Consider the following 13,054-nt stretch of genomic DNA (forward strand, 5'->3'; position numbering starts at 1 on the left):
GTGTAAATCAGTACCCAGTGCTCTGGAAATCCATGAATCTATGCCAGGTTTATATCAATTAGCTCACTCCAAAATTGTTCATAGTTCATGCCCTGGTAAATATTTAGAGAGCAGAAGGCAAGGTTCCCCATACTCAGCACTGACCAGATGCATGTCAGGACAGGGTGTATATTTCCCTCTATGGAGCTGCAAGTCCATCCCTGCCTGCCCTCACATTACCTCCAAAAAGAGCATCCACAACCTTCTGCAGTGTGATTTGCAGTCCCTCAGTGGGCTGAACACAACATTAGGGGAATTCAACTCTTACCTAATTAAGACGATGCAATCAACTGGTCCACAAACATTTAAGGATCTTCTTAATAACTCTATTTTTATCAGTTTGAGTGCCAGATACTGTAGCATGAGGTGATCATTAGTGCTGATATTTGGAGTCAGGGAAGTTTTTCTCTTGCTGCATTTTCTTCCCTTGTGAGTATTTGCTCTGTTAACCCACTCCCTCTGCCTTTATTGTGCCAGCTCCCCTTTGCTGCTAACATCCAATATAAAGTAATTTGCTCTAAATTACTTCAAAAGTATGGAGGGCTATGCTTCCAAAAACACATTCTAAATAGGCAGGTGTGATTTTAAGAAAAATGAAAGAAAAAAAAAAAATTAGGACTGCTTTATGTGAAAAAAAAAAAAAAAAAAGTCGGGAAGAAGTTTCTTAGGAGATACTTTTTTTTTTTGGTGGGAAAATGTATCTGTTTGCTTTCATTTCTTAATTCATGTGTCTTTTAAATTCCTACACACCTATAATAAAATAACGCTTACAAAATTAAACAACTTCTGTTACCCAAGCCTATCAATGGTTGCCTCTATTTAGCTGTGGAGTATTATTAGTAATATTTTAGCAGGTCCTAAAAAGTCTCATTGTGCTTCACATCAGTCAGAGTTATGAAAAAGTATACTGTTCATGCTCAGTGCCTCAACCCAGATGGCTGACCTTTCCTCCCTTCGCTCCCTGTAGTGTAGTAAGAGCAATTGTCTGGAGTAAGTTGCTCTTGTTGATGTATCAGATACTGTGAGGTTCTGTTCCACTAAGAGAACTGGAACTTGATGGCAAATTGCTATGAAGGATATTGAACTCCTCCAGCGCAGATACACAGTGATTCAGTGCATTGCCCAGGAATCTTGTTTGCCTGCTGGATAAAACGTTCCACTCAAGGCAGAAGCCTTACAGAGGGTTTGTGCAAAACTTACTTGTATTCCCATGTGATGGAGGGCCCTGCAAAAGCAAGTTGCTGCTATTTGAAACTCAGTATGTCTTGGTAAATGGAGCTGGCTATAAGTTGTTTTCATAGAAGCTGTAGGGGAACTGTTGAATCACAGCCTGAACCTCGGATTGGTCACCTGAGGTGAGCAATGAGTCAGCCACAGGAGCACAGGTGAAGGCAATTCACCTGTGCTGCAGAAAGGGGTGGAGCCTGGCTCTACCTCTCCTAGACCCATTTAAGAGCTGACTACCAGTGGGGAAGGATCTTTTTTGGAGATCCCCTTCTCTGGAGTTTCATAATGAGCCCAGAATACGGGTAAGCACTCTATCTATTCTCTTTTTGTATAATAACTGCTTAGCCAAAGTCTCTGGTATATTTCATAATTATAACATCTGTATGTTCATTGATTATACAGAAGCTTTCTTAATTTCAAGTGGACTTTAGAAAGGTGCCTTTGGCACAACTCATTGCAGGAGGTAGGGTCCAGCTGGTATTATTTGATCAGTGACAATGCAGGTTTATTTTCTGAGTTCATTTTTTTGCCTACAAATGATATTTGAATTAAGATGGGGGGGAAAGAAAAAAGAAAAAAGGAAAAAAAAAAAAAAAAAAAGGCAGTTTCTACCTATAATGTAAAATGATTTTCCTCTAAAATGGGCTTTTAAAATCATTTTTTGTTATGGTAACACAGTAGTTCTTTTAATGGTGCTACTGTAAGATGTAGATTTTTTCAGCCTTGAATTTTGGGGCTCCTTTATTTGTTCTGAAAGGAAGGCTTTTTTTTTTTTTCTTTCTTGATATTCCCCCTCATTAAGAAAAAGAGATGGCAAAAGAAGGCTAGAGGACATAAGAGGACATTTTCAGTGTATAAACAAACCCAGACTTCTCTGTCACCGTTGTCTTAAATGCTTCAACCCATTGTGGGTGGCAAAAGAAAGCAAAGCCTTGGGAGTCAGCTGCAGCCATCTGTCTTTAAGGAGCAGCTGGTGGTGAGATGCTGATGTTAATGAATTGGGATTGCTCAGTGCTGTTGATCTACTGCAGTTAGTATAGCTAATTCTGACTCATGCTACCATTATGGCTACCATGCCTTGAAGACAGCAGGCTGTGCTCATAGTGATTGTTGATAGTGATTATAAGACTTATGACACCAGCAGTTCAAAAAAGGTGTGAAAAGCAGTAAATTCAGTGTGTTTATGTCAACTGTTTTGTGCTTGAATTGCCAAGTGACAGACCCCAGAGCTCAGACTCGTGATTCTTAGTCATCCAGTTGATGAGTAGGAAATGACATTAGCTGTGTTATTCAGATTGGAAAAAAAAAAATATGACACGGGGGTTTCTAGGATTAATAACATTGCTAGTATGAAAGTGAGAATATGAATAAGTCTGTGTCAAATCGCTCTGAAAACTGTTGTGTTAAACCCGTTGCTGTGTCAAAGGACTGGGTGTGAGCTGGCATTTCCAGGGTATAGGTTTATCAAGCTGTATGTGTACAAGACTTTTGCTAAAACTTGGTGACATGAGCTCACAAATAGCTGAACTTGTATGATAAATGATGCTGACAGTAGAACTACATTGAAGATTCTCTGCAGAGCAAGAGGTTTCTCTTAGTAGCAGTCAAATTCCTTTAGCCCAATCAATTTTGAATACATCAAGCAGAAAAATCTGACGTAATCAGCTTTGGTGCTTCTGTATTTCCTTCTGCGTTTCTATAAAACTACATTGTTGGTGTTTCTAATGACATTTTAATGCCTTCTGACATAAGCTTGTGTCTTGTCAAAGCAATTCTGATTCTAGGTTATTCTGGGTCACTATTTCCCAGGAAACAGTCCATTCTATGTACCATATATAGTAGTTTCCAGGAGCGATTATCTAAACTTGTGATCGTGACATCTATCTGACATAAGGCCCTGGCTTCTTGAGTCCCATCTGTGAAGCAGACAGTCTTCTCATGAGATGTGGCTTAGCAACTGTTCTAAGGTACAGCCTTAGTACTGGTGTTTAAGTGGTCATCTTCAGGAGCTCACCCCTCCAAGGCTGACTGGGAGAATTTCCCAGCTTCTGGCTGAGCCTTTTGGGCATTTAGCCATTGGGTCACTTAGCATAGTTTCCTACTGGACAGGTATTTGGAGCCAGGCCTTTGCCTCAGGCCTGAGGAATGTATCAAATGGTGAGAGGGAGCCAGCTGCCTCTGGCAATGCAATGCTCTGAAAATGTGAGGATTGGTTTCAGGACAGCCTGCCAATGGTTTTTAAGAGGTTGCTAATTACTATCAATTGCAGTATTTTTCCAGAGGAAGTGGATTGCAATTTCAAATTCACAATTGCAATTTCATGTAAGCCACAAAGGAATCATCGGAATAAGCAGTCATTAATTCATCACTCTCCTGTGCTGGATTCAGCCTGCTGACCAGCTCCACACCCAGTTGTCATACTCCAAGCCTTTCAAAGGATCACAGAACAGAGGGGAGGAAGATCCAGCAGAGCAGCTTGTGCCATGAAGCAAAGGCAGAATGCATGTGGAGAATAGTGGCCCTTATCCTGCAGCACTGTGGGGCTGTTGCTGTGGTTTGTGCTGGAGGCCATGCTAAACACTGAGACAGACAAAAATTCAGCAGCTGGAGACCAAAGCAAGCTAAAATAACCTGGTCTTCTATGTCCTGCAGTGGTTGTGGCTGTGCCACTGCACCTTGGCTGGTAGTGTCTTGGACAAGGTATGTAATCATCATTTGGTTTGCACCTACACAAAGAAATCCCTGCATTATGTGGCCTTCATACATCCCTAGCAAGTCACTTTCAGCTCTGCCCCATACACAGGCTGCAGACCAGCAGAGTATAGTATGGAGTTGGAACTAAATGCATAAAATTTTACAGTTAAAGATTCAAAGGTAAATAATTAGTAGATGCCAGCAAAGCAATCAGAATCTTCCACACTGAGCCAATTACACTTCAGGAAGTATAACATCACACTTCCAACATTTCCTTTACAGCCTGTCTTAAAAGCATTGAGAAGTCTTAAATACTCTTAGCGCTGCAAGGCTGGTGCTCCTGAAAATTACTCTGTCATTTTTCTTGCGTGTGTTCAGCCTGATTGTCCTTTCAGGGTCTTATTTAGTCAGAGTACCTTGCTTCCTCTTGCCAAGAAATGATCTGATGTCTTACTATGATTTCAATTATTTTATGTAAAACCATTTCTTTTTTAAACAAGGTTTCCATTCTCACCTGAGTGTTTTATATTCAGGAGCTACTTCCCCTTTTCTCTGTAACTCAGTATTTTTCTGAATACAGCATCCTTATGCAAAAGGCAGGAACTGTGTTCACTGAAATCAGTGAAATGCTACCAAGAGCAAGATAAGGACAGACCATAAAAAACAAATGACTGGGGGGTCAAGGCAGGAGACCTGTCTCCTGCTGTGATGCTGCAAGTGTATAGTTTCCCCATGCCACAGTTCTAGAGAAGTAGAATGATTAACTGGGGGAAAACAGAGGAAAAATAATGCCCTTTATGTTACAGATTTGCCTTATTTGGGAGAATAAGGCTGTCTAATTATATAGTGTACTGTATCTTTTTCAAAGATATTACAGGCAGACTGAAGCAAAATCAATACATAACCTTTTCTGAATCTTTCATCCCCTTTTCTCTGATCCTGGCCTTCTAATGCTGTTTGTCTCTGCATTCCGTTACCATTTCTTATACAATCTGCTTCTGCAGTTTGGTATCAAAGATCTTGTCCCCACTTTATTTCATTCCTTAATGTGCATAGTAGACACAAGAACTGTAAGCATTCAGCTTTCACCTAATTAGCTTTTAGCTAATGCCTTTTTATATAAAAGTCTACTTACTCAACCACTGTCTCAATTTAAGAAAGAGATCAACAATTCTGAATATCAGTCATCTCCATTTTTGAGGGGTCAACTTCTCTCTCACTGAGTACCTCACTTTATAAGGTGCACCACTGAATGTAACCCTCAAGCCCTCAATAATCATACTTCCCAGAAGCCTAAAGTGTGAGGGTTTGGTGAATAATTACTGAGTTCAACTGAAATATACAGAATAAAATTTGACACAGATCAATACATCAGACTGCACAAAAATACATTATATCTACACCCAACAAATTATATCTATGTCTGTGTGAAGAGTGTTGCACAGTAGATATTTCCTGCCACCTAACCAGGGTTTAAACCACTGTTTTCTTTGGGAAGCAGACAGCTTCTCAGTGGTCCCTTAAGATATGGCAATCTTTACAGAAGCAGCACATAAGCTGAGGCAAGGGTTGTATCCTGCCTTCTATCTCCAGCACAGAAAATGTGGTGCAGAATTGGTAAGAGGTGCATGTGGGCAACACGTCCTTCAGTGAGCAACGCATAAGGATGAGTATTTTGCCTGCCACTTGTTAAAAGATTGGTTTTTAATGACCTTTCCACTTGTGTAGTTGAATGACAATGAGATAATCAAATGCTAGCTTCAGTGTAAATTTGGCAAGGGATCTAGAATTGCTCCGTGGCAGAATAAAGATGAATGTTTTAAGCATGGCTTACAGCTGCTGTCTTTTATGGGCAGAGTGAGCATGCAGCCATCCACAGGAAGAGGATGCTTCTACAGAATTTGTTACAAGACAGATCAAGCAGTATATGCTTATTGCAGCAATTGTTCTTTCCAGTAAGTTTGCAAAAGTTCCAAGTAGCAGGCTCACCAAGCCCATCTCTACTCGCTACTGAACGTAAAGCAGCTTTGCCCCTGAAATAATACTGAAATAATTTCCTTTTCTAGGTGAGGAAATGTACAAGCCAAAAAAGGATGGCTGTGTGGATTTGTTTCTGACTGCTGAAGTCTGCATAGCTATATATTCAGATCAGGTACTGCCCTTGAAAAGCTGGAGAGCAGCCAGTGTGTCTCTTCCCTGGTAAACTCAATGTAAACAGAGTTGGGCATAAGCAGCATTTGTTTTTACAGGGTCAGAGCTTCTCTGACTACCAAGCTGTTCAGACCAAGATTTTTTTCAATGCTGTTTCTTCTCTCTTCTGGAAGAGTGATGGTTTCCCAAGTACTGGCTAAACAGCACTTAATTTGCAGCTGCAAAGTGATCTTTCCTCTAAGATCTTTGAGGAATTTCACCCCCAGACGCATACCCATGACCATGACAGATCTTAGCATCTTTCTATTTTCAAGGTCCCGTTGAAGTCCTCACATTTTCGGTTGCTTAGCACCTCCTGTGCATGTAGTTTTGTAGACTGTGTCTGAAAAATGGCAGTTCAGCCACCTGCACATACAGATACTCTAAAGCTAGTCACCTGAGGGCCCAACAACTGTGGGCCCAAGGCGGTACGCAATGATGTCTTCATTGCTTTCAGAAAAGAGTGAAAATAATCTGTGATACACCATATTACATTTGTGTTTAGAAGGAAACAACCCCTCCTTTCCTTATAGGTAGGTTCATACTGAACTTTTAAAACAGACATGGAAATTCTTGCACTTGTGTAAGGAATGCTTATTTTGTGGATGTCAGTAGTTGGGAAAAACTTGAGTATAGTTCTGCAGAGTAATTTTTTTTAAACTTTTTAATGTTATGGTCCTTGGAATTTCTTAGAGGGATGGTATTCAAAATAAATGATTGAGTCCTTTTTTTCCGCAATTTTGCATGGCATTAGTCTTTCCATATGTACTAGACTTTGTAAAGGGTTGGGTTAGGCAGTCAGGAGCTGAAATGCCTCTACTGCACTTCACACAGCTCTCTGTTTTGAAACCAACTGTGGACCCAAGGTTTAGTTTTAACAGGATATTTCCATTTATACCCCCATACAGTGAGATTACTGTATAGTGTAAGGAAGTGGGTGTTGTTTTTTTTTTTCTGTGAAGAAGGTGGAACCACTATATAACTGAGATAGAAAAACTTGCCCAGAAAAGCTAGTTACTTGGGCCAAAAAAAAGTGATTTTTCACTGCCATCCCAGACTAGCATATTTAAGTTGATACACCTGCATGTGTGTTAGCTTTCATTTTTGTTCTCCAACAGTTAACGTTTATTGGCCAGTGTACACTTATTTTCATCTGGTTTCATAAGTAAAAAAAAAATAAATGAAACTGTGCTATATGTATTAATCATCTCCAAGACTCTTGTACTTGTTTGTTGATTTTAATGAATCCCCAAAAAAGAAGCCGAGATCTCAGATACAATTACTTTCCCACAGATTTCATAAAGACACATAAGTCAAGTACAGGAAAGACTTCCTGTTATTGCCCACACAGAGGGATAGCTGGCAGTACAATCTTTGTTACATTCAGCCTACACAGAAGAGGAACATTATGAATGCTTTAAATGAGGGAAATGTATCGTTTATGATACTTATCTTATTAGACATCAGAGAATCTAACAATAAGACACAGCAGTAGCAAACTGGGCTTCCTGAACCCAGCTGCTCACAGCAGTACATCATCATATATTCCTATACAGTATACACCTCATCAATCTAGCAGCATCAGTACTATGTGTGCTGCTTCTATTACTAGACTGCCATAGCTAGAACTGTGAGCTTTCAAGAATAGATAAGCTCTTAACTAAATCAAATTTCTGAAATCAGATTCTTAAAGCACTTAAAAGTGTCAGTAGGGCTGGGGTCTGTCTGCTAGAACAAGCAAGCAATTTCACTTCTATCATGTGAGATACCTGGATCCCTTCCTGATCTGAGTGCACATCTAGCTCAGCAGAAGGTTTTTGTTGGTTTTTAATTTGCTTGTTTGCTTGCTGTTTCTTCCAGAAAGATTCACTGAAAGTTACCCATTTTAAGCAGTGAGAAATGGTCCTGGCATTGCAGCAGAGTCATCGCCTGGTATAAGTTCCTGACTTAACTCCTGAGTCTTGCCCAATGCAAATAAGCTATTTATGTGCCCACAAGCAAGCAGGAAAAAAAAAAAAAAAAACTGCATTGAAAGTGCAAATTCAAGCACTCAAAAGGAAATGCCAGAACTGAGACCTGAAGATACTCAATTTAGCTGTCCTTGTCTGTATGGTGGGATTTTTAATTGACCGTACATATCTTAATCCACTCTATTTGCTGCTCTGGAAGTTAGAGCTTAAGGAAAGTTCATCTGATTCCTTTCTATCATCTGCATTGATAGCATTTAAAAAAAAAAATACATAGTGAGGACCTGACAAACCTTGCTTTTAATTATAGAAGCATTGTTTGCTATAGGCTTTTCAGTTTCAGTCATTACCATGGAATCTTACAGCTTTCTAAGATTGGCACACTTTTCAAACTTCAATTTAAATAAAAGGGTTACATTATTCCCATTTTCCTGGTTAGATTTTTTTATAAGGACACATTCTGTCAAATTGAGGATTTCTTTCCCCACTGTAGATTTTTCTCAAGTGTGAAGCATTCACAAATTGTTATGTTAAGCTGCAGCTTAATAATAATGAAAACAAGAAGCCAGATTTTTATTATAATTTCTCAGAAAAGAAGTAATGTAAAAATAATCAGCTGCAGAGATTTTGTTCTCAGAGACAGATCAGAAAAGATAAATGGGTACAACCACATTTAGTGCTAGATGCCTGATTTCTGAATACTTGGCTCATAAAAAAAAATACCTGAATCCTGAAGGAGATGCCTTCAACTTAAACCCAGAAAATCTGTACGTGTAGCACACACAGCTGCTTAAAATAGCTGATAGGGGATGCTTAGCTGAGTTACACACTACCTTGATTAGGGATCTCATCTCCCTACCTAGAAGTGCCCCTTCCTAAGATGGGTACACAGGATCAGCCTTTTAAAGTATGGCTGTGAAAATACCCTTTACTAATCCTCAGTAGTTAGACCACTACTAGCCTGAGTATATTAGTGAGCTGGATTCAACGCTTCCATGACTGAATGGCACAAACGTGCTAAATCTTGGCCTTCTTCAGGAGTCCATATATTCACCAAGAAGAATCTTACAAAGCCATCAGGTCTTAACAGCCCAGACCAGCCTCACGTGAGACCTGCACTCACATGCTCTGCCCTCAGAAATTGGGCCCATTTGAGTTCAGGTCTGGATATTAAGCTTCTGCATGAGCTATGTAGGAGGTGGATGTGCTATCAGTCCTGTCTCAGGCCTTGTTTCCTGGCTGAACCCCTGTTGCAACCTTGACTCTCTCTCTGACCCCATCTCCTAGTTAGACTGCCTGAACAAACTCTGCACTGCTTATTGCTCCATTTTGGGGGGACCATTAGCGGACCCTGCTCCTTGCACTGGGCTCTGGCTGACCAAGTTACTGCTGGTGCTGTGGTCAGCTTTCTGATCCAGACTTGTACAGCTGCCTTGCCCTTTCTGCTCTCTGATAGACACCGCACCTGTCCTTCCCATGCATGGCCTTTTTAGATGGGATGCTTCCCTGTAACTTGGTACTCAGTGTGCTCCTGGAACTAGTCTTGCTTATATCCTTTTTCTGATTCTCCATAAACAACTTTGAATCATAGAATCCTTAAAGTTGGAAGGTACCCTTAACAGCCATCTTGTCCAAATCCCCTGCAGTGAACAGGGATGCCTACAGCTAGATCAGATTGCTCAGAGCCCTGTCTAGCCTGACATTGGATGCCTTCAGGTATCCACCACCTCTCCAGGCTGCAGCGTCTGATGCACGGACTCAGATCTGAATGATCCAAATTGTTTATTACAAGTTCTCACATCACTTGTATACCTTCACAAGTTTTCTAGCCTTCCCATCCACCTTTACATGTCAACAGAGCATTCTACAAAACACTCTTCAACCATTCATGCAGGCACTTATCCAATCAGAGCCGTGAGATGTTCTTTCTTCTTCTGGAGGTGTCCTTGGTTCTCATGCTGTTTATCTTGCTCCACAGCTGCTGTTCTGAACAGTTTTTCCTGAATTCCCACACCAGGCAGCCTGTCCCAGTGCCTCACCACCCCTATTGTAAAAAACTTCTTCCTTATATCCAGTCTAGTCTTCTGTACTTTAGTGATGGCTTAAAGTATTTAAACGGTTCTACTTTCAGGATGAATAGGGATGCTGTATGGCTGCTATGGATCAGGATGTCACAGATCATGCCAGAACACTCCAGCCCCAGTGTAAATGCACGACCTGCGGAGCTGACAGTGCCGCCTGCGATGACGCGTCATCCCCAGCATGATCACCTTCTGATACTCTGGGTATTTAACAGACGCGGTTCTTGCTGTTCCCTATTCAGGAACGTTTGTGCTCCCACAGGCGGCGATCACAGCGCGTCAGGATACCCGCTGCTCGCTTGCATGGCTACCACCTGCATCTCATGGTGTCCAGGCGGATCAGCCGCTATTCTATTCCCCAATTTTTCTCTCAAGCGGCAGACGCACACAGGTGCCGTTCACCTCGCAGCCCGTCCCCAGAGGGCCCGCATGCCGCCACAGCCCAGCCCGCCCATCTCTACCCCATTGCCAAGGCTCAGCCCGGCGTTCCGTTCTCAGAGCCGTCCCAAAGCAGGCAACCCCGAGGCGGGGGAAGAGGTCTCCCCCCGGGTCGGGGAGGAAGTGACATGGCGGCTGGGAGGGAAGGCGAGGGGGCCAGGGAGCCGCCCGGCGGGTGGAGCCAGGCAGCCCCGCCCGAGCCCGCCGCCTCCCGGCGCGTGCAAACTAGTGGCAGTTGGCGAGCCGCGGCTCGGCTCGGCGTGGTGCCGCCCGCTCCCGGCGCCTCAGCGCGCGCCCATGCCCAGGCTCGGCGGCGCCAGGTACGTGCTCTTCCCCTGGCGGCCGGAGGGCTCCTCAGGTGCGGGGCTGCGCCTCTCGAGCCGACTGGCGCCCGGTTTGGAAACAAACAACAAAGAGCCGTCTTCCCCAGCCCATCAGCGCCGGCGGTCGGGCGGGGTGTGGGGGTGTGTGCGCGGGGCGAGGCGCGGCGGGAAGCGGGCTGCGGTTCATCCCCCACCCGCCGCCGCTGGCCGCGCCGTGTCTGCCGCCGAGAATCTTCCGGCGCCTCGCGCCGCCCCGGGGTTTCCGTGGAAACGGGAGGAGAGCGGCGGCCTCACTCCGGCGGGACGCTGCAGCCCGGCCGGGTGGGGGGTTGGGGGTGCGTCCCCTCTCCTCCATCCGTCCTGTTGTCCCCTGTCGGCGCGGCGGGATTGTTGGGGAAATGGGCGGGGGGGATGGTGGTGGTGGTGGGCGCACAACCCGGCTCGGCCGCCGCAGGCACAGGTAGTGGGGCTGATTGGTGCGAGCTGAGGCGTGGCGAGCGCCGGGGGACGGAGGACGGGAGCCCCTGCCTGGCGGCGCGCTCGCCTGTGGAGCTCTGCTGCCTTCCTGAGGAGGCTTCGGTTGAGGGAAACAATGGCTACGACCGGACCGAGTGTTGTGGCTAATAGCAGGCTGGGGGGAAGCTCCGAGGAAGGGTTGTGAAGCTAAGGTGCAACCCCCAGTACAATTTTCTCACTAAGTGTGTGCGTTTAAGGCTGAAAAGAGGACAGAATAAAGAGTCTGCTTAAACGATGTCATGTGGAGGGTTTGGGTCATTATCGTACCTTCCCAAGTTATAACTATTTCAGTACTACGTGTAGAGCTCTAGGAGCGATGTGCCTTACGCAGGTGTTTGTGTGGGACGGCATAACCTTGCTGCTGCATGGAAACCGAAATTCTTTGCGAATGGGAGAATACGAGAAGGTCCTTCTCATTCTCACCCTCTCCCAAAAAATCCCATGAGTGCTTCTGTACAAACAGCCATGCACCCAGCCCGGGGAGCTGTATGGACACTCACAGACAGCTGCTGCTGATAACCACTTCTCCCTGAGAGTGAGTTGCAAGGAACTAAAAGCTGGTGGAGCGGGGAAGCAGTAAGAGTGCGGAGCAGTGTAAGCTCAAGGCTGCAGCCTTCTTTCTTCACTAACTTCTCACATGGATATTAACAGCACTTTAAACACACACTAATTGGCTTGTAATATGCTAGGGCTACCTTTGCATAAACGCTGACTGTAGTGAGTTGATGTGCTGTAAATGTTTGCTGTCATTTACTGCCTGGCAACTTTCTCTAGCTGTTTGTGACAGATATAATGCTGTGTTTTTTCCAAATACATTCTGCTGTACTATGGATGAAAATCCATTTATGTTCACTGTAGGAATTTTTTATAAATTTATGCATAGCTTTGCTTTTTCCTTTTAATGTTCTACATAACAATGCCTGAATAAGCTGTATCTAAAAATGAAATGGTAGCAGTGTGTTATAGAAGAAGGAGGGCCAGAGTTCATGTGAAAAAATATATCTGAAAATATGCCTACAATGAACAGAGGAGGCATTGTAAGCTGCTGGTGGGTAAGAGTTGCTCTTAAGCAAAGTTTGGTTGTATTGTTGGTAAGCATTTAAATAACAGATGTTAATACGTGCTTCATAAGAAGCTGTAAGCATGGTATTTTCTGAGTGGAGAAACTGCACAGAGGGGACAGTGAACTGCACAAAGGCTTCTCAGGAAGGAGCCATGCTTTCTTGAGGTGATGGTTGTGCATCATTTACAGCTTAACATACATATTGCAACATAAAGAAGAAAGGCTGCCTTGAAGATTATGGGTGGGAATCCTATGGCTTTACTCTGTCCTGCTGAAAAGAGGAGATATATATATATATATATCTCCAGGAGCTTGGCTAATATAATTTATATTGGAGAAATGAGAGAAAGTCACTCACCCTGTCCTTGGCTCGTGAGATGAACTCCTGATGGAGCAGATCTCCAGAGAGATCCTTCCCCACTGGCAGTCAGCTCTTAAATGGGTCTAGGAGAGTGAATTGCCTTCACCTGTGCTCCTGTGGCTGACTCATTGCTCACCTCAGGTGGTCAATCAAAG

The 13,054-nt window shown here is 43.6% G+C and overlaps 1 protein-coding gene across 2 annotated transcripts in view; it reads left to right on the forward strand.

Moving 5' to 3' along the window:
* The first annotated feature begins 10,778 nt into the window (after nt 1-10,778).
* AGPAT4 (1-acylglycerol-3-phosphate O-acyltransferase 4) overlaps nt 10,779-13,054 on the forward strand; it is a 71,875-nt gene continuing 69,599 nt past the window's right edge. Inside the window, exon 1 of one of the 2 annotated variants that reach the window (XM_085216940.1) lies at nt 10,779-10,956. The gene's annotated coding sequence lies outside the window, so the exon portion shown is untranslated. The remainder of the gene's footprint in view (nt 10,957-13,054) is intronic. The other variant, XM_085216939.1, reaches the window with a different exon arrangement.

The sequence above is a fragment of the Meleagris gallopavo genome, chromosome 2 (genome assembly GCF_905368555.1).
Source record: "Meleagris gallopavo chromosome 2, MGAL_WU_HG_1.1, whole genome shotgun sequence".
Lineage (NCBI taxonomy): Eukaryota > Metazoa > Chordata > Aves > Galliformes > Phasianidae > Meleagris > Meleagris gallopavo.